The following is a 20,464-nucleotide window of genomic DNA, read 5'->3' as shown; positions in this document are numbered from 1 at the left end:
TACACGTTCCATTAGCAATAGTCTGTATCGGTATCAATGACGACATTAGTACGTGGTTATATCATATGGTTTTGATAGAGCTGCCCTAATATAGGCTACCTTTGCTTTGTCATATTCTTGAAAATGTGAAGTTGAAAACGTTGCTCTGTTATCATGCAACATCAAAACCCAAGGGATTAATCAGTTTGGAGGAACGTTATTGGAAGAGCTTGGTTGACTAGATTCATGACTGTTGTTATATAATCATAGTCAATTATTAAATGGCTATTTAATATACTTTGTTGTTTGTTCCTTAAAACAGGCAGAGACAGAGGAAAACATCCATATTAGGAAGTCAAATGTCCTACACATAGGCCTAATGGACATGCCATAGCTGTCATTTAGTTAGAGGAACATGGCACAAATGTCATGCGTTCATAATAGCTGATTTTGAGATCGCTGACGCAAAAGTCCCCAACATCTTAAATAGCCTACCATCAAAATTAGTTGGAGCTCATTAACATGTGGCGGGGGTGGGGAGTCGAAAGATGCGGGCTGAGTGGGGGTGTCGGGAAACAGCACAACTTTTGAACCACATGGTATTCATGTTTTATTGTCCTTCATAAACGTCAATAAACCATTGTGGACGTATGTCCTATGCTCTATATGGGGAAGCCTAAATCTCCTATACATGGAGATGTGTGTGACATTGTGGAAGGAAGAAAAGCAGGAGGGCTGTGCCTTAACAATCGCAAAGTAGTGTCCACGTAGCGCAAGGAAGAATATCACAAGTCTGCGCACAGATTTCCGGCAATTAGGCTAAACGTAGCCTATTCAAACCTCGTATATAAAAAAACATGTATTTACATATTTGACTTGTTTTATTTACTGGCACAAAGGCTATAGGCACAGTACCCAAATCTATTGCCGTATAGGCTAACAATGAAAGACGAAGGCCTAAACAATTTAATCCAGCTGTGGGTTAGTATGCAATGAATAATGTTGATAAAACTTTTCTGTTTCCCTTTTTTTCAACCTCGAACTGCCTGTCCTCGGTTCTAGTTGCAGGGACGTCACGCGGGTGCTCTACATTCTTAGCGCAAGTGACACGAGAGAGAGAGAGCGGGTGACAGACAGGGAGACAGACAGACAAACAGACAGGGAGAGAGAGAGAGAGACAGAGAGCATGGAACCTGTACAGTCCTAGGGCAACAAGAGAGCAGCGCGAGGAAAGTACGCTAGAAACGTGTCATGCAATGGAACTAATAATGCATAGAATAAAAATATGATAGTGGAACCGGCACTCTCGAAATAGTGCCCCAAGTCGTCTAGGCCTATCTGGAGTAATTCCCTCATACTGCATAACCATATCTCTCCTAAGGGAAAACGGTTGTCCACTGTCTTACTGGGAAGGAAGTAGCTACATACATATTATTGGTCCTGGTTGCAGGTCGGAATGGCATTATAGCCTCAGACAGACTTCTTTGACTAGCCAAAGATTCAAAGCATTCATTTCCTTGCCCCTGTGGACACAGTGTTACAGTGTTAGTTTTACTTGATGAGGAATGGGAGTGGTCATTAAATTAGGCTACTATTTAGTTTTATTTGCTTGTGCCCTGATTTAAAGAATGTCATAACATCAAAACATGGCTGTTTTGTTTCGAGGACATTGCAACAATATATCAGTATAGCAGTGTACTCGTCTGGCTACATTTCGGCAACAATGTAGTGTACAATCAGTGAGTGTTTTGAATGACCCTGCATGCTGAAAAAGGTTATGATGTTGTCCTACAACAAGACATAACTTGAAAGATGGAAAAATAACCTGACATGTTTGATACAAAGCAGACTTTAGCAGGTTTATAACAGTGCAGCGGTCAGCATTGGGGACAGTTTCCTGAGCCTTGCACACCTGTTTCCCAGGATGCAGTTGTTATCTCTGGCGGAGTCAGGTTTCAGATTTATAGGAAAATTGTATTCACCTTTCAAAAGTCCGCTGATGAGAACATTTTTTTTTTTTTTTGCGACCCACAATCTCTTCCGTGACATTTGGACACGATTGCAACACATGACGTAGCCTAATTGTATTCTCCCTCAGAACTGAGTAGCCAATGAAATTAGAATGATAATCCACTGGAGAGCCGCCGCCTGATGTAATAGGACTACGTGTTATCTTCGAATTCATTACAGAGAAAAGGTATCCATCCAACCTTTTTATGAGAGTAAATCACGTCGCATAAAAAAAAAAAAGTCATGACAGGCCTGATGGAAACGTCAAATTTGTCGGTAAACTTTCCAAATGTCAACTAAACAAATAGGCTATGCAAGGTGGGATCTTTTTGTGTTGGTAAAATGTATTATGCGAGAAATGGCTCTGGAAATGCTTTTGTGCGCAAATATTGATATAATAACCGTTATATCAATTTGGAGTCACCAAATGAGATGTTATTTAGTCCTCCCACTACGACTCGGGAAAGCATGCAGTTTATTAGGCTACAGATGGAAAAAACAGGTTGGTGAAAGTGCAAGGTGGCAAAGCAACATTTTTTATTTTATTTTTTATTTTACCTTTATTTAACTAGGCAAGTCAGTTAAGAACATTCTTATTTCAATGACAGCCTAGGAACAGTGGGTTAACTGCCTGTTCAGGGGCAGAACGACAGATTTGTACCTTGTCAGCTCGGGGGTTTGAACTTGCAACCTTCCGGTTACTAGTCCAATAACAACATTCACCTTTCCAATAAACATTGAAGGGTCTTATTCTGGTGACATGATGATCAATGCTTGGCTGCAGTTTGACAAATAATCATAATCTCGCTCTTTTGTCCTTAATAATCTCATCATGTAGGCTATACCTGCGCTGTAGGCCTTGTACGCAGTCTGTCGGTCAGAGCGAATGTGCACGTGCTAATACCGGAGTGGGCACATTAGCTAAATGAAGCTTTTTTTTTGTGACAAAACCATTAGTAGAGTTGAAAATGCGTCGGAAATTCTTTTCATTTGTATTTTGATTAGGTACATGGGAATTTAACCCTCTATGGCATGACTTTTTTTGTTGTTGGGGAAAATGATATGCTAGGAGGGTACTGAAACACTATGGTTTTCTATAACATATATAAGTGGAATAAGGAAAACAAGCAATATATGCATTAGAAAAAGTTTTTTATTTTGACAAACATCAACCACAAATGGTTCCAACCAATCACAATTAGAAGCTTTAAAGTCAAAACATCAAACAATCAAATGAACAAACCACTACCAATTACAACTAACACCTCATGTATAAATGTTTCTCACATTTCATATGAGCATATAAACCAACATCCAAATGTCTGCGTGTGTTTGTGTGTGTGGAGGGGTTAGCCTGTGTGCGCGGGTATATGTGCAAGTGTGTTTCAGTGTGTCTGAATGTGTGTTTGCTTGGGTGATTGTTTGAATCAATGTTTCTCTTTTTGACAAAGCATACTTTGATTTCCTATTCTGTGTGGAACCTCAGGAAGCAGTTGCTGGTGGATGTGAAACAGAGGTGGACATCACATTTCCAGGCACTTGGCTTTTGGTGTACATGTGCACCCTGGTACCTTGCATCTCCCCTTTCTTTCAGCCATAATCATCCAGTAGACTGTGGCATCCAAGCACACATCAGGGACTAGAATTGGAGCAGCAGGTCCTGTTCTCCTCTTTCTCATGCCAGTGCTTTCACAATCTCTTCGGTAGAGCCGCCAGGTGGTCACAATGATCATATCCAAGAAGTGGAACACCAGCCGGTGGTACCACTTCTTTGATCTGATTTTGTTCCGGTACAGTGCAATCAGTGAGTCAAGCAGCTCCACCCCACCCATATTCTTGTTGTATTCTTTCACCACAGCAGGGCAGGGGACTTTGGTGATCATCTTTTGAAGACAACGTTGCCACTTGCTCCCACATCTGCTAGCTCAGGGTTGTACAACTCTCTCTCACACACACACACACACACACACACACACACACACACACACACACACACACGTTACTTTGCTGACTGACCCCTAACTGACCCCTGACCTCCTAACTGTCTCTCAAACCTGATTCGGCGATCCACTCTTCCTGACTCTCCTCAAGCTCTGTCCTCACTGTCAGAGGGAATGACCCTAACTACTTGATCATGTTCCTTCCACCCATAAAATGTTCTTGTGTCCATTTCCTGTAAGTATCAGTAGATATTAAAGTAAATACATTGACTATTGACTATGGTCATAATTATGCTTTCAAGCACATCTCCACACTTTAGCATGATATTGCCAGAACAAAAGTGGTCTAACTGCACATTGTTGCCCTGTGGCAACGAACCAAAAAACAGAGTTTTAGTATATAAATAAAAACGAAATAAGTCTTTAAACAATCAAACATACTTCTATACATACTCATGCACATGTATATATTTTTTTATATAAAGTAATTTCAATTTAAACATGTTAAAATGGATTTTATCTTACCAATTGGTGGCTCTGTGTCCCATGCGGCTTTGCTTCCTGAAAGGACTGCTCCACCCCCAGACAAAAGGCCACACCCACTTCAGCCCCTTATTTCATTGGACACAGACATGTCAGGTGATATTATATATATATATATATATATATATATATATATATATATATTCTTTTTTTAATAAAGGGGTAGTTTGTTACCCGAGGGCGACACCATGCCATTGAGGGTGAACTGCAAAATGTATTTTATGTGCACTAGAAAGGATTTTATTGTAACGACGTTCTTCGTTTGTCGAAAGAGAGTTGGACCGAAATGCAGCGTGTTGGTTACTCATGTTTATTAGTGAAACAAATAACGAAAACTATACATGAAATAACTAATAAATACAAAACAACAAAACGGAACGTGAAACCTATTACAGCCTGACTGGTGAACACTAACACAGAGACAGGAACAATCACCCACGAAATACCAAGCGAAACCCAGGCTACCTAAATACGGTTCCCAATCAGAGACAACGAGAATCACCTGACTCTGATTGAGAACCGCCTCAGGCAGCCAAACCTATGTAACACACACCCCTAATCAGCTACAATCCCAATAACCAAAAAACCCCACTAAGAATACAACAAACAATAAACCCATGTCACACCCTGGCCTGACCAACTAATTAACTAAAACACAAAATACTAAGACCAAGGCGTGAACCCCCCCCCAAGGTGCGGACTCCCGAACGCACCTCAAAACCATAGGGAGGGTCCGGGTGGGCGTCTGTCCATGGTGGCGGTTCCGGCTCGGGACGTGGACCCCACTTCATAAATGTCATTGTTCCTCCCCTTCGCGTACTGGGATGATCCACCCTCGCCGCCGACCATGGCCGAATAGTCCTCACCCAGAAACCTACTGAACAGAGGAGCAGCTCGTGACTGAGGGGCAGCTCGGGACTGAGGAGCAGCTCGGGGCTGAGGGACAGCTCGGGACTGAGGGGCAGCTCGGGACTGAGGGGCAGCCCAGCACTGAGAGGCAGCCCAGCACTGAGAGGCAGCCCAGTACTGAGAAGAAGCCCAGTACTGAGATGAAGCCCAGCCAGGCAGTTGAATCCGGCAGATCCTGGCTGACTGGCGGATCCTGGCTGACTGGCGGATCCTGACTGACTGGCAGATCCTGGCTGACTGACGGATCCTGGCCGACTGGCGGATCCTGGCTGACTAGCAGATCTGGCGGATCCTGGCTGACTAGCAGATCTGGCAGATCCTGGATGACTGGCGGATCCTGGCGGACTGGCAGATCCTGGCCGACTGGCGGATCCTGGCTGACTAGCAGATCTGGCAGATCCTGGCTGACTGGCGGATCCTGGCTGACTGGCGGATCTGGAAGAGTCTGGTTGACTGGCAGATCTGGAAGAGTCTGGCTGACTGGCAGATCTGGAAGAGTCTGGCTGACTGGCAGATCTGGAAGAGTCTGGCTGACTGGCAGATCTGGAAGAGTCTGGCTGACTGGCAGATCTGGAAGAGTCTGGCTGACTGGCAGATCTGGAAGAGTCTGGCTGACTGGCAGATCTGGAAGAGTCTGGCTGAATGGCAGATCTGGAAGAGTCTGGCTGACTGGCAGATCTGGAAGAGTCTGGCTGACTGGCGGATCTGGAAGAGTCTGGCTGACTGGCGGATCTGGAAGAGTCTGGCTGACTGGCGGATCTGGAAGAGTCTGGCTGACTGGCAGATCTGGAAGTCTGGCTGACTGGCGGATCTGGAAGAGTCTGGCTGACTGGCGGATCTGGAAGAGTCTGGCTGACTGGCGGATCTGGAAGAGTCTGGCTGTCTGGCGGATCTGGAAGAGTCTGGCTGTCTGGCGGATCTGGAAGAGTCTGGCTGTCTGGCGGATCTGGAAGAGTCTGGTTGACTGGCAGATCTGGAAGAGTCTGGCTGACTGACAGATCTAGAAGGGTCTGGTTGACTGGCAGATCTCGAAGAGTCTGGCTGAATAACAGATCTGGAAGAGTCTGGCTGACTGGCAGATCTGGAAGAGTCTGGCTGACTGGCAGATCTGGAAGAGTCTGGCTGACTGGCAGATCCTGGCAGACTGACGGCTCTGGCTGCTTCATGCTGACTGACGGCTCTGGCTGCTCCATGCTGACTGACGGCTCTGGCTGCTCCATGCAGACTGGCAGCTCCTTGCAGACTGGCAGCTCTAGCTGCTCCATGCAGACTGGCAGCTCTGGCTGCTCCATGCAGACTGACAGCTCTGGCTGCTGCAAGCAGACTGACAGCTCTGGCTGCTCCATGCAGACTGGCAGCTCTAGCTGCTCCATGCAGGCAGGAGGCTCCGGCAGCACTGTAAAGGAGGAAGGCTCTAGAAACGCTGAACAGGTGGGAGACTCCGACAGCGCAGGAGAGGGAGAACGCGCTGGCTGCGCTGAACAGGCGAGGCGCACTGAAGGCCTGATGCGTGGTGCTGGCACTGGTGGTATTGGGCCGAGGACACGCACAGGAAGCCTAGTGCGGGGAGCTGCTACCGGAGGGCTGGGGTGTGGAGGTGGTACTGGATAGACCGGACCGTGCAGGCGCACTGGAGCTCTTGAGCACCGAGCCTGCCCAACCTTACCTGGTTGAATACTCTCGGTTGCCCTGCCAGTGCTGTGAGGAGAAATATCCCGCACTGGGCTATGTAGGCGAACCGGAGACACCGAGCGCAAGGCTGGTGCCATGTAAGCCGGCCCAAGGAGACGCACTGGGGACCAGATGCGTAGAGCCGGCTTCATGGCATTTGGCTCGACGCTCAATCTAGCCCGGCCGATACGCGGAGCTGAAATATACCGCACCGGGCTATGCACCCGCACTGGGGACACCGTGCGCACCACTGCATAACACGGTGCCTGCCCGGTCTCTCTAGCCCCCCGATAAGCACAGGGAGTTTACGCAGGTCTCCTACCTGACGCAGCCATACTCCCTGATAGCCCCCCCCCAATAATTTTTTGGGGCTTCGCTCTGCGCCGCCGTGTCTTTTTTTCCGACTCCATTCTCCTATAGCCCTCTTCGCACTGCTCCAGCGAATCCCAGGCGGGCTCCGGCACTCTCTCTGGGTCGGCCGCCCACCTGTCTATTTCTTCCCATGTCGTAATATACATACAGTACTCCTCTCTGGGCTGCTCCTGTTTCCATCCACGTCGCCGTGCTGCCTCCTCATACCAGCGCCTCTCAGCTTTAGCCGCTTCTAGTTCCTCCTTGGGGCGGCGATATTCACCAGGCTGAGCCCAGGGTCCTTCTCCTTCCAGTTCCTGTTTACTCTTCACCTGCTGCACCTTTGGGCGGCTACACTCCCCTGGTTTAGCCCAGGGTCCTCTCCCGTCAAGGATTTCCTCCCATGTCCAGAAATCCTTAATACGCGGCTCCTCTTTGGGCTGCTCCTGCCTGTTGACACGCTGCTCGGTCCGTGTGTGGTGGGTGATTCTGTAACGACGTTCTTCGTTTGTCGAAAGAGAGTCGGACCGAAATGCAGCGTGTTGGTTACTCATGTTTATTAGTGAAACAAATAACGAAAACTATACATGAAATAACTAATAAATACAAAACAACAAAACGGAACGTGAAACCTATTACAGCCTGACTGGTGAACACTAACACAGAGACAGGAACAATCACCCACGAAATACCAAGCGAAACCCAGGCTACCTAAATACGGTTCCCAATCAGAGACAACGAGAATCACCTGACTCTGATTGAGAACCGCCTCAGGCAGCCAAACCTATGTAACACACACCCCTAATCAGCTACAATCCCAATAACCAAAAAACCCCACTAAGAATACAACAAACAATAAACCCATGTCACACCCTGGCCTGACCAACTAATTAACTAAAACACAAAATACTAAGACCAAGGCGTGACATTTATGCACAATTTTCAATTTGATGGAAACACATCTCTGATGAGGAAATGTGTGTTTTATGCAGATTTTAGAATATTAACTGTTGCAATTGGATGGAAACCTAGCTACTAACCATGTTTCCATCCACTGTTGTTATGCGAGTAAAGTCATACCATAAGAAAACATTTATATTGACAGCTGTGATTTTCTCAATGTTGACAGATCATTTTTCATTTGAAAATGGTGGTGGAAAAGCCTTTATGCAATATTTTGATATGATAACCATCATATTCAATGTAAACTTGAAGTCACGCGATGATATGGTGTCTGGTCCTCCCACTATGACTTGAGAAACCATGCAGTTTATTAGGCTACAGATTAAATAAGTTATTATGCACTTCACAGGGTGTTGAAAGTGCACAGTGATTTTGATACTTTTCTATAAATATCGAGGGTCTTATTCTGGTGACATGATGATTGAGGCTTGACTGCCATTTGACAAATACAAATATTCTCGCTCTTATCCATAATCATCTCATCATGTAGACTCGCCTACCCGCACAACCAATCTGCGAGCTGTCGGCTAAAGCTCATGCGCCAAGACCACAGTAGCCACATTTGCTATTTAACTCAACAGCCTTTGTGACGAACTCTCAGTGGAGTTGAAAATGCAATGGAAACACATTGAACTTTCAATTTGTTTTCGGTACATGAAAACGTAAGTGAAAAAGTACATGTTGCGTGCACTATGTCATCACGGACTGATTTTCTTCCCGCATCAAGTCTTGTTTGGTTGGAACACGTCAATGGTGTTCTTTATGTGGAATTTAGAATATTCACATTCAAATCTGTCGCCAATTGAATGGAAACCAAGCTTGTGACTCAATGCGATAGATTTGTATGGCTTTGTGAGAATGACACTTGACAGGCACATTTACTAGTCTTTTTGTAAGTTAATTTTTTTACAAGAGTAGGGGATGTTATTGTTGTTGTGTCAGTTGAATTAAAGTCTGACATGAATTGAAATATTATGGTCATAATAGTCTAAAACTAAAGTACAGTACCAGTCAGAAGTTTGGACACACCTACTCATTCAAGGGTTTTTCTTCATTTTTACTACTTTCTACATTGTTGAATAATAGTGAGGACATCAAAACTATGAAATAACACGTGATGGTGCTTTGCTTGTTACACTGTCTATGATTTATTTAGAATTCAAGGCACACTTAACCAGCATTGCTACCACAGCATTCTGCAGCGATACGCCATCCCATCTGGTTTGCGCTTTGAAAAAAAAAAAAGATTTCACCTTTATTTAACCACGTAGGCTAGTTGAGAACAAGTTCTCATTTACAACTTCGACCTGGCCAAGATAAAGCAAAGCAGTGCGACACAAACAACAACACAGAGTTACACATGGAATAAACAAACATACAATCAATAATACAATAGAAAAAAGTCTATATATAGTGTGTGCAAATGAGGTAGGATAAGGGAGGTAAAGGCAATGAATGGGCTATAGTGGTGAAATTATTACCATGTAGCAATTAAATACTGGAGTGATAGATGTGCAGAAGATGAGGGCAAGTAGAGATACTGGGGTGCAAAGGAGCAAATTAAATGGGGATGAGATAGTTGGATGGGCTATTTACAGATGGGCTATGTACAGGTGCAGTTATCTGTGAGCTGCTCTGACAGCTGGTGCTTAAAGTTAGTAGGGAGATATGAGTCTTCAGCTTCAGTGATTTTTGCAGTTTGTTCCAGTCTTTGGCAGCAGAGAACTGGAAGGAAAGGCAGCCAAATGAGGAATTGGCATTGGGGGTGACCAGTGAAATATAACCTCCTGGAGCCCTACGGGTGGGTGCTGCGGGTGGGTGCTGCGGGTGGGTGCTGCTATGGTGAGCTGAGATAAGGCGGGGCTTTACCTAGCAAAGACTTATCGATGACCTGGAGTGGGTTTGGCGACAAGTATGAAGCGAGGGCCAGCTAACGAGAGCATACAGGTCGCAGTGGTGGGTAGTATATGGGGCTTTGGTGACAAAACAGATGGCACTGTGATAGACAGCATCCAATTTGCCGAGTAGAGTATTGGAGGCTATTTTGTAAATGACATCGCCGAGGTCAAGGATCTGTAGGATAGTCAGTTTTTTGAGGGTATGTTTGGAACATGAGTGAAGGAGGCTTTGTTTTGAAATAGGAAGCCGCTTTCTAGATTTAATTTTGGATTGGAGATGCTTAATGTGAGTCTGGAAGGAGAGATTAGTCTAACTAAACACCTAGGTATTTGTAGTTGTCCACATATTCTAAGTCAGAACCGTCCAGAGTAGTGATGCTGGACGGGCGAGCAGGTGTGGGCAGCAATCGGTTGAAGAGCATAGTTAACACAGTATCCAAAGAAGGGCCAGAAGTATACAGAATGGTGTCGTCTGCATAGAGGTGGATCAGAGAATCACCAGCAGGAAGAGCGACATCATTGATGTATACAGAGAAGAGAGTCGGCACGAGAATTGAACCTTGTGGCACCCCCATAGAGACTGCCAGAGGTTTGGACAACAGGCCCTCCGATTTGACACACTGAACTCTGTCTGAGAAGTAGTTGGTGAACCAGGCGAGGCAGTCGTTTGAGAAACCAAGGCTGTTGAGTCTGCCAATAAGAATGTGGTGATTGACAGTCGAAAGCCTTGGCCAGGTCGATGAATAAAGCCGCACAGTATTGTCTCTTAATGATGGCGGTTATGATATCGTTTAGGACCTTGAGCGTGGCTGTAGTGCACCCATGACCAGCTCGGAAACCAGATTTCATAGCGGAGAAGGTATGGTGGGATTCGAAATGGTCGGTGATCTGTTTGTTAACTTGGCTTTCGAAGACCTTAGAAATGCAGGGTAGGATGGATATAGGTCTGTAGCAGTTTGGGTCTAGAGTGTCTCCCCTTTTGAAGAGATGGATGACCGTGGCTGCTTTCCAATGTTTGGGGATCTCAGACGATGCGAAAGAGAGGTTGAACAGGCAAGTAATAGGGGTTGCAACAATTTTGGCGGCTAATTTTAGAAAGAGAACATAAGCTCTTGGATTTGGGTGATGGAGAAATGGGGGAGGCATGGGCAAGTTGCTGTGGGAGGTGCAGGGCTGTTGACTGGGGTGTGGGTATCCAGGTGGAAAGCATGGCCAGCCGTAGAAAAATGCTTATTGAAATTCTCAATTATTGTGGATTTATCGGTGGTGACAGTGTTTCCTAGCCTCAGTGCAGTGGGCAGCTGGGAGGAGGTGCTCTTATTCTCCATGGACTTCACAGTGTCCCAGAACTTTTTGGAGTTTGTGCTACAGGATGCAAATGTATGTTTGAAAAAGCTAGCCTTTCCTTTCCTAACTGCCTGTGTATATTGGTTCCTAACTTCTCTGAAAAGTTGCATATTGAGGTGGCTATTCGATGCTAATGCAGTACGCCACAGGATGTTTTTGTGCTGGTCGAGGGCAGTCAGGTCTGGAGTGAACCAAGGGCTATATCTGTTCCTGTTTCAAAATATTTTGAATGGGGCATGCATATTTAAGATGGTGAGAAAAGCACTTTTAAAGAATAACCAGGCATCCTCTACTGACGGAATGAGGTCAATATCCTCCCAGGATACCCGGGCCAGGTCGTTTAGACAGGCCTGCTTGCTGAAGTTTTTTAGGGAGCGTTTGACATTGATGAGGGGTGGTTGTTTGACCGCAGACCCATTACGGACGCAGACAGTGAGGCAGTGATCGCTGAGATCCTGGTTGAAAACAGCAGAGGTGTATTTGGATTGCAGGTTGTTTAAGATGATATCTATGAGGGTTCCCATGTTTATGGATTTGAGGTTGTACCTGGTAGGTTCATTGATCATTTGTGTGAGATTGAGAGCATCAAGCTTAGATTGAAGGATGGCCGGGGTGTTAAGCATGTCCCAGTTTAGGTCACCTATTTGCAATAGCTCTGAAGATTGATGGGGGCAATCAATTCACATATGGTGTCCAGGGCACAGCTGGGGGCAGAAGGTGGTCTATAGCAAGTGGCAATGGTGAAGACTTGTTTTTGGAAAGGTGGATTTTTAAAAGTAGAAGCTCATTGTTTGGGCACAGACCTGGATAGTATGACAGAACCCTGCAGGCTATTTCTGCTGTAGATTGCAACTCCACCTCTTTTGGCAGTTCTATCTTGTCTGAAAATGTTATAGTTAGTGGTGGAAATTTCAGGGTTTTTGGTGGTCTTCCTAAGCCAGGATTCAGACACGGCTAGGACATCCGGGTTGGCAGAGTGTGCTAAAGCAGTGAATAAAGCAAACTTAAGGAGGAGGCTTTTAATGTTAACATGCATGAACCCAAGGCTTTTACGGTTACAGAAGTCAACAAATGAGAGCGCCTGGGGAATGGGAGTGGAGCTAGGCACTGCAGGGCCTGGATTAACCTCTACATCACCAGAGGAACAGAGGAGTAGGATAAGGGTACGGCTAAAGACAATAAGAACTGGTCGTCTAGTACTTTTGGAACAGTGAGTAAAAGGAGCAGGTTTGTGGGCACGGTAGAATAGGTTCAAGGCATAATATACAGACAAAGATATGGCAGGATGTGAATACAGTGGAGTTAAATCTATGCATTTAGTGACGATGAGAGACATGAGGTCACCCCATGTGTGGGAGGTGGAACTAAAGGGTTAACTAAGGCAGATTGAGCAGAGCTAGAGGCTGAGCAGGGCTTGAGGCTCTACAGTGAAATAAAGCAATAATCCCTAACCAAAACAGCAATGGACAAGGCATATTGACATTAGGGAGAGGCATGCATAGCCGAGTGATCATAAGGGTCCAGTGAGTAGTTACACGGCGATTCAGACAGCTAGCAGGCCGGGGCTAGCAAGCTAGCAGAAGGGCCTGAGTGGGACATCGTGACGGAAGATGTCTGTTGTAGTCCCTCGTGCAGTTACGTCGGCCGACCAGTCGTGATGGATCAGCAGGGCTCCGTGTAGCAAAAGGTTCCAATTGGCAAAATAGGTATAGTGGCCCAAGAAATTGGCCAATGGGCCGCTTCAGCTAACAGTCCGATATGCTCTAGACAGCTAGCAGGCCGCGGCTAGCAAGCTAACAGATGGGCATTCTCGCGACGATGGAGGAAAAGTTAGAAAAAAACCCTTGGGCAGATTACGTCGGTAGTCCAGTTGTGATGGATCGGCGTGGCTCCGTATCGGCAGTTAAATAGGTCCAGGCCAAATGGCAAAATAGGTATTGTAGTCCAAGAAGTGGCTGATGGACCTCTTCAACTAGCCGGGAGATGGGACTAGAATAGACTAGCTCCAGGGAAATTGGTGCTTGCCTCGGGACAGAGACGTTAGCCAGGAGTGGCCACTCGGGTAGCAGCTAGCTAGCTGAGATGATCCAGGTGAAAAGTTTCAGAGCTTGCGATAGGAATCCGGAGATATGGAGAAAAATAAGTCCGATATACTCTGGTTTGAATCGCGCTCTGCGGACTGGCAAGAGTTGTCCGGGCTAAAGGTTAGCCGATGACCGCTAGCAGTGGCTAGCTGACTACTGTCTAGTAGCTAGTTAGCTGGCTATCTCACGTTTGGGGTTCCGGTTCTAAAGTAAAGAATATCGCAGATCCATACCAGATTGGGTGTGAGGCGGATTGCAGGAGAGTATGTTGAAGTTGAGATTAAGAGAAATATAACAAAAAAAAGTTATGCGAAGAAAAAAGATATATGAAGATATATACACAGAACACAACAAGACGAAGACAAAGACGTCTGACTGATTACGCCATCTTGGAAATCCAAATCCATTTTAAGGATCAACATTGTAGCAACATACCATGATCCACAGCTGATGCTGTTGGAGCTCCAAAAATGCAGAGCTTCACAAAAGAAAGCCACTGGTGGAAAAGCCTGTTGCAATGTTTTATATTCATGAATTCACACAGTGGCTCATACAGTACATGACCGAACAGAGATTTTATTTGATTGGGAAAGGGGGATACCTAGTCAGTTGCTCAACTGAATGCATTCGACCAAAATGTGTCTTCCACATTTAACCCAACCCCTCTGAATCAGAGATATGCAGGGGGCTGTTGTTGCACCCAGGGAGCAGTTGTTGTTTGGGGACAATTGCCTTGCTCAAGGGCGAAATGGCAGATTTTTCCACCTTGCTGGCTCAGGGATTTGAACCAGCAACCTTTCAGTTACTGGCCCAACGCTTTTAACCACCAGGCGACCTGCCTTTTACCATCATTGTTTTTTGACTCCAAATGAATGATGAATAAAATAAATCAATTGAAATATTGGTTTTTCTGTACGACTTTACATCTCTTGGCTTATCACACTTAAACTTTACACACTGTTACCACTAAATGTCTTTCAAAGACGTTTTGTTATAGTACCCCCTCCCTTTGTCTATCTGTAGGAGTCAAATTAGCGATTTCATTTTTTTTGACCCGAACGTGTTTTATCGGCCTATGTGAAACAATGAGGACAAGGAAGGCCTTTGTGGTGGCTGCAAAGCATTTTTAGCTCATGTGAATGGTGCCTCACATTCCACAGCAGCAGGCCCTAGCTGAATGGCACCAGTAACTCCCTCTGCTGTTTTCATTGCTGATTACTCTGTTGGGCTTTTTGATCAACACACGCACACACACACACACACGCACGCACACACACACACAGGAGTCATACACGTCTTAATATATCTTATATCATGTCATTATGGAAGATCCATAGAACCCCATTTGGAGACGCTGGTTATGCATCTTCATTTCCTGTGTATCCAGTCTCTTTGTCCAGATAAAAGACACACAGTTGGTGTGTCTTTTGTTTCCTCCATTTTTGTCTACCATGGCGACACCTTTATGGGCTAGTCCGATGTGGTAAACACACCACACCTCTACTACAGTCTAGGATATAAAAGATACGTAATGTTGTTGCATAACCTGTATCCAGAGTAGAAAATACTTCCTATCGTCTTTTATCCATACACACAGTGTTGACTCATTTATTTGTGGCTCACTTGGTTTGGGTAAAACAGCTACAACAGCTATTTGTTTTTATGAAATTAATTTACTGTAATGGAATCTCTACCTGATGGCTATCGACAGACAATCCCATAATTAGTTTATCGTCAGACTGATAGGAAGTGGTACCAGGCTGTGTTAAGTTTGTGGCCATGGCATTGATTTCAGCTGCACAGTGGGACTCCTCATGTGAAAGGGCAGTCTCTCTCTGCCAGCTCAGAAAGACTGTGGCTCCTGGATTAAATTATAAATGAGCCCCTCCATAGGAAACTCATTGCTTATGTCCTCAGTATAATCAAAAGGAATGTATTTGGCAAAAGACTGACTGCAGACCCTTTAAGGCACTGCTGTATCTTCTCTCATCATCACTCCGCGCACGCACACACACGCACAAGCACACGCATGCACGCACACAGGCACACACACACACACACACACACACACAGGCACACACACACAGGCACAGACACACACACGTGTGTTTTCTCCAAATTCTGAGCAAGGGGCAACAGCTGGGTGTGCAATCCCCATATTTGGGTCACACCTGTAACCCCATGGCTGGATCAATAAAATGCCATGCTTCGTAAGCATGGGCTGGATAGTAAGCTATCTAGCAAGATATCTGGCCAAATTAGACCCGAAGAAAATGATTTAGTCACCGGGGGATTAGGGGTTAGAGGAGAGGGGTTGGAATGAGGTTGGAGGGAGGCTGTGGCCAAGGGATTTAACGTGGCACATTTGAGACTGCATGGTTAGGTAGTGAAGAGGCTGTGCTGTTGTGATGGGGGCACAGTTAATGGCGTATTGGTAACACTTGATAAAACACATTCATGAATAAGCATTAAAAAAAAATCTACATTAGAAGCATTATATTTGTAAACATTGGAAGCATTATAAAAAAAAGTGTTACTGTTGTTTTTCAGGGATTGTTGTTGTGAGACTGATTTTGGAATGCTGCATCTGAGACTGAGTGAGGAGTTTCAATGGAAGGTTTGATTCCGAGACTGCCTGGTGTGTGTTAGATTTCTCTTCTTACACATATAAATGCTTCCTTTCCATTTAACACATCATGCCTATTATTGGCCATTCATCTCACATGAGAGAGCGAGAGAGAACGATTGAACACCATGTTGATTATGCATCTGTCCCACTCCTGGTGAGTCAACATCTTACCCCCACAGCAGATCACAAATACATTCTTAAAACACTACTTTGATTAATACTTACAGTAATTATTTGAATCCCCAGCGGTTGTGGTATGCTATAATAAAAAGAACATAAATCTAATAGATTTTTTGCCTGCTCTGTGAACCAATGGTGGCATTGTTGCTCTGATTGCTAAGGGATTAAAGAAGATAAATACGATTAGGGAGAAGTAGCCCTGAGCCACGTGGATGCAATCGGGGATTGGAAAGAGACTCCGTGTGTGTGTGTGTATGTGTGTGTGCACATGCGCGCGCGCGCTGGGGCTAGCTCATTGTCCAGCCCAGATGTCACTAGCAACTAGCTCACTGGTATTATTGATCCCCTTTTTATAGACCCACTGCTCAATAGAATAATGACATTATAAGCAGACAGTGTGTTGAATAGGACCGACATGATACAGTAAAAATGACTGTTGGTAAACGCTCGCTAATAGAATCATATTTTGTCTTTGATCAGTTACCTTCTTCCATTGCCTTTTTATTCAAATGACAAAGGTCATCAAATGAAATTGATTCAATTATAGGCCTTTCGCTTTTGAACATGACTTTTCCGTAAACAAAGAAAACCTTTTGGTAAAATGTACCAGTCGATCAAATGATAATCATTAAATCAATAATAAGCGGGACTTGAAGGAGGCCATTGCTCCTGTTTTGTCTACATTAGCAGGTAATATGTCCTCAATATATTTGTTTTACCCTTTGTGGTATCTCTCTATGCAGACACCGTTAAAAACAGGTAATCTATCATCCCGTCCGGTGGTGACTGTATTGACTGCATCAAACCAATGTAAAGAAGCTTGCTAAGCTAGCTACCTAGGCTACTTGAAGCTATTCTGTTGCGCTTTCCATCCTTGTCCACAACAGCTCCATTCAGATTAAACAACAGCCTACCTGATGGTTGCTCATTGTAGCCTACTCCTTCTCATTTAACTAACTTAATTCTGAAATTTTAACTCCATTTTGCATTGATTAGAGATCTCTCACGTTGGTTGCTACACATGGAGCCACTGACAGTGCCACTTTGATTTGCCAACAATAGCAACAAACACGTGAAACCTGTGTAGGTTTCGCAAGTAGTCAAACACTAACATCCGTTCGGATATTCGAATAACCGTGCCCATTCCTACCTAACACTACTAGTGCCCTAACACTATTCCCCCAACACTATGCCTTCCACTGGCCATGGCTCTGTGTCTGTCTCTGCTGTGTGACTGAGGCCGCGGCCTTCCTCACGACCTTGTTCATATTTGATGAGCCACGCGAGTCGCTAAGCCCCAGCGAGCTCTAAACACCCACTGTCAGGCCTGAAGAGAGGAGAGGTGGAGGGTGGGAAGGGTGCAGGGGTAAAGGGGAAGAGAGGTGGAGCGATTGGGGTGAAGGGGTGGAGAGATGACGACACTTACAAACTTAATCCAAACTCTGTGTTCTAAAGGGCAACAAAGTGGGGTGGGGGTTGGGGCAACGATTCTCAAAGGAGCCTCCTCTGTCCATGGCTTTGGCCTATATCGCATTCAAATCTCGAGAGGTGACTACAGTTTTTAATGACAACGCTGGTTTAAAAATACATACTACTGTTTTTCTGCCACGGAAGTGGTGCTTCGAATTCCTTTGAATCCCAGTCGGATACAGAGCTCTTATACTTGTAAACAAACAAGTCATTTAGCTGAGATTTATGTAGAGTGGGACAACTAGCTGGCATGTTATTTTTGCTGGTCCATGAAGTGAACAACAGGAGATGTGATCCTGCTGTGAGTGAGGCTGCTTGATGGTGGTTAGTGAATGTTCTTATTAGATGAGATTAGCACGGCAACGTAGGCTGGACAGGCTCACACAAAGACCACACCCAACAGTCACAGTCATACATACAAATAGCACAGCAGACCCATTGAAGCATATTTCAAGTGGCTATACGGAACTTTTGCCTCTGGGTTGCACTTGAGCCAAAAGGGGTCCCGTAAAATAGACTGAACTATTGTCAAGAAAATACCTAATTGGAATGAAAGGGGCATATATTTCCATACCCGTGAGCCAAAACATATATTGTTTACCCAAAACAAAGGATCTGTTTGGTCATCCCTAATATTTGTGGATGACAAATGTATTTCATTTATTTTATTTAACCTTTATTTAACTAGGCAAGTCAGTTAAGAACACATTCTTATTTACAATGGTGGCCTACCAAAAGGCAAAGGCTTCCTGTGGTGACGGGGGCCTGGGATTAACAATACAAATATAGGACAAAACACACATCACAACAAGAGACAACACAACACTACATGAAGAGAGACCTATGACAACAACATAGCAAGGCAGCAACACATGGCAACACAGCATGGTAGCAACACAACACAAAAACAACATGATAGCAACACAACATGGTAGTAGCACAAAACATGGTACAAACATTATTGGGCACAGACAACAGCACAAAGGTCAAGAAGGTAGAGACAGCAATACATCACACAAAGCAGCCACAAATGTCAGTAAGAGTGTCCATGATTGAGCCTTTGAATGAAGAGATTGAGATAAAACTGTCCAGTTTGTGTTTTGTTGCAGCTCGTTCCAGTCGCAAGCTGCAGCAAACTGAAAAGAGGAGCGACCCAGGGATGTGTGTGCTTTGGGGACCTTTAACAGAATGTGACTGGCAGAACGGGTGTTGTATGTGGAGGATGAGGACTGCAGTAGATATCTCAGATAGGGGGGAGTGAGGCCTAAGATGGTTTTATAAATAAGCATCAACCAGTGGGTCTTGCGACGGGTATACAGAAATGACCAGTTTACAGAGGAGTATAGAGTGCAGTGATGTGTCCTATAAGGAGCATTGATGGCAAATCTGATGGCGAATGGTAAAGAACATCTAGCTGCTCGAGAGCACCCTTACCTGCCGATCTATAAATTATGCCTCCAAAATCTAGCATGGGTAGGATGGTCATCTGAATCAGGGTTAGTTTGGCAGCTGTGGTGAAAGAGGAGCGATTATGATAGAGGAAACCAAGTCTAGATGTAACTTTAGCCTGCAGCTTTGATATGTGCTGAGAGAAGGACAGTGCACTGTCTAGCCATACTCCCAAGTACTTGTATGAGGTGACTACCTGTAATAACACCTGTGGTAAGAGGGGCATTATTCTTACCAAACCACATGACCTTTGCTTTGGAGGTGTTCAGAACAAGGTTAAGATTGGAGAAAGCTTGTTGGACACAAAAAATGCTTTGTTGTAAAGCATTTCACTTCTTGCGACGAGCAATCCCGTATCCGGGATCGTAATTATAGCCTCAAGCTCATTACCATAACGCAACGTTAACTATTCATGAAAATCGCAAATGAAATGAAATAAATATATTTGCTCTCAAGATTAGCCTTTTGTTAACAACACTGTCATCTCAGATTTTCAAAATATGCTTTTCAACCATAGCTACACAAGCATTTGTGTAAGAGTATTGATAGCTAGCATAGCATTAAGCCTAGCATTCAGCAGGCAACATTTTCACAAAAACAAGAAAAGCATTCAAATAAAATAATTTACCTTTGAAGAACTTCAGATGTTTTCAATGAGGAGACTCTCAGGTAGATCGCAAATGTTCAGTTTTTCCAAAAAGATTATTATTTTATCGCTCTGTTTTGTTCATCACGCTTGGATAGGGGAAAAAAATGAAAATTCATGTCATTACAACGCAAACATTTTTCCAAATTAACTCCATAATATCGACAGAAACATGGCAAACGTTGTTTAGAATCAATCCTCAAGGTGTTTTTCACATATCTATCGATGATAAATCATTCGTGGCAGTTGACTTTCTCCTCTGAAGAAATTGGAAACGCGCAGACAGCTGGAGATTATGCAATAATTTCGACGGATGACACCGGAGCGGACACCTGGTAAAAGTAGTCTCTTATGGTCAATCTTCCAATGATATGCCTACAAATACGTCACAATGC

At 44.7% G+C, this 20,464-nt stretch overlaps 1 protein-coding gene across 3 annotated transcripts in view; it reads left to right on the top strand.

The window, feature by feature from the left end:
• Nucleotides 1-20,464, top strand: part of LOC135522455 (zinc finger protein 516-like) — a 76,993-nt gene that overhangs the window by 839 nt on the left and 55,690 nt on the right. Inside the window, exon 2 of one of the 3 annotated variants that reach the window (XM_064948728.1) lies at nucleotides 16,246-16,333. The exons of the other annotated variants lie outside the window; for them this stretch is intronic. The gene's annotated coding sequence lies outside the window, so the exon portion shown is untranslated. The remainder of the gene's footprint in view (nucleotides 1-16,245; nucleotides 16,334-20,464) is intronic. 3 annotated transcript variants of the gene reach the window in all.

This window comes from Oncorhynchus masou, chromosome 30, assembly GCF_036934945.1.
Source record: "Oncorhynchus masou masou isolate Uvic2021 chromosome 30, UVic_Omas_1.1, whole genome shotgun sequence".
Classification (NCBI taxonomy): domain Eukaryota; kingdom Metazoa; phylum Chordata; class Actinopteri; order Salmoniformes; family Salmonidae; genus Oncorhynchus; species Oncorhynchus masou.
This window is presented reverse-complemented; position numbering and strand designations above follow the sequence as displayed.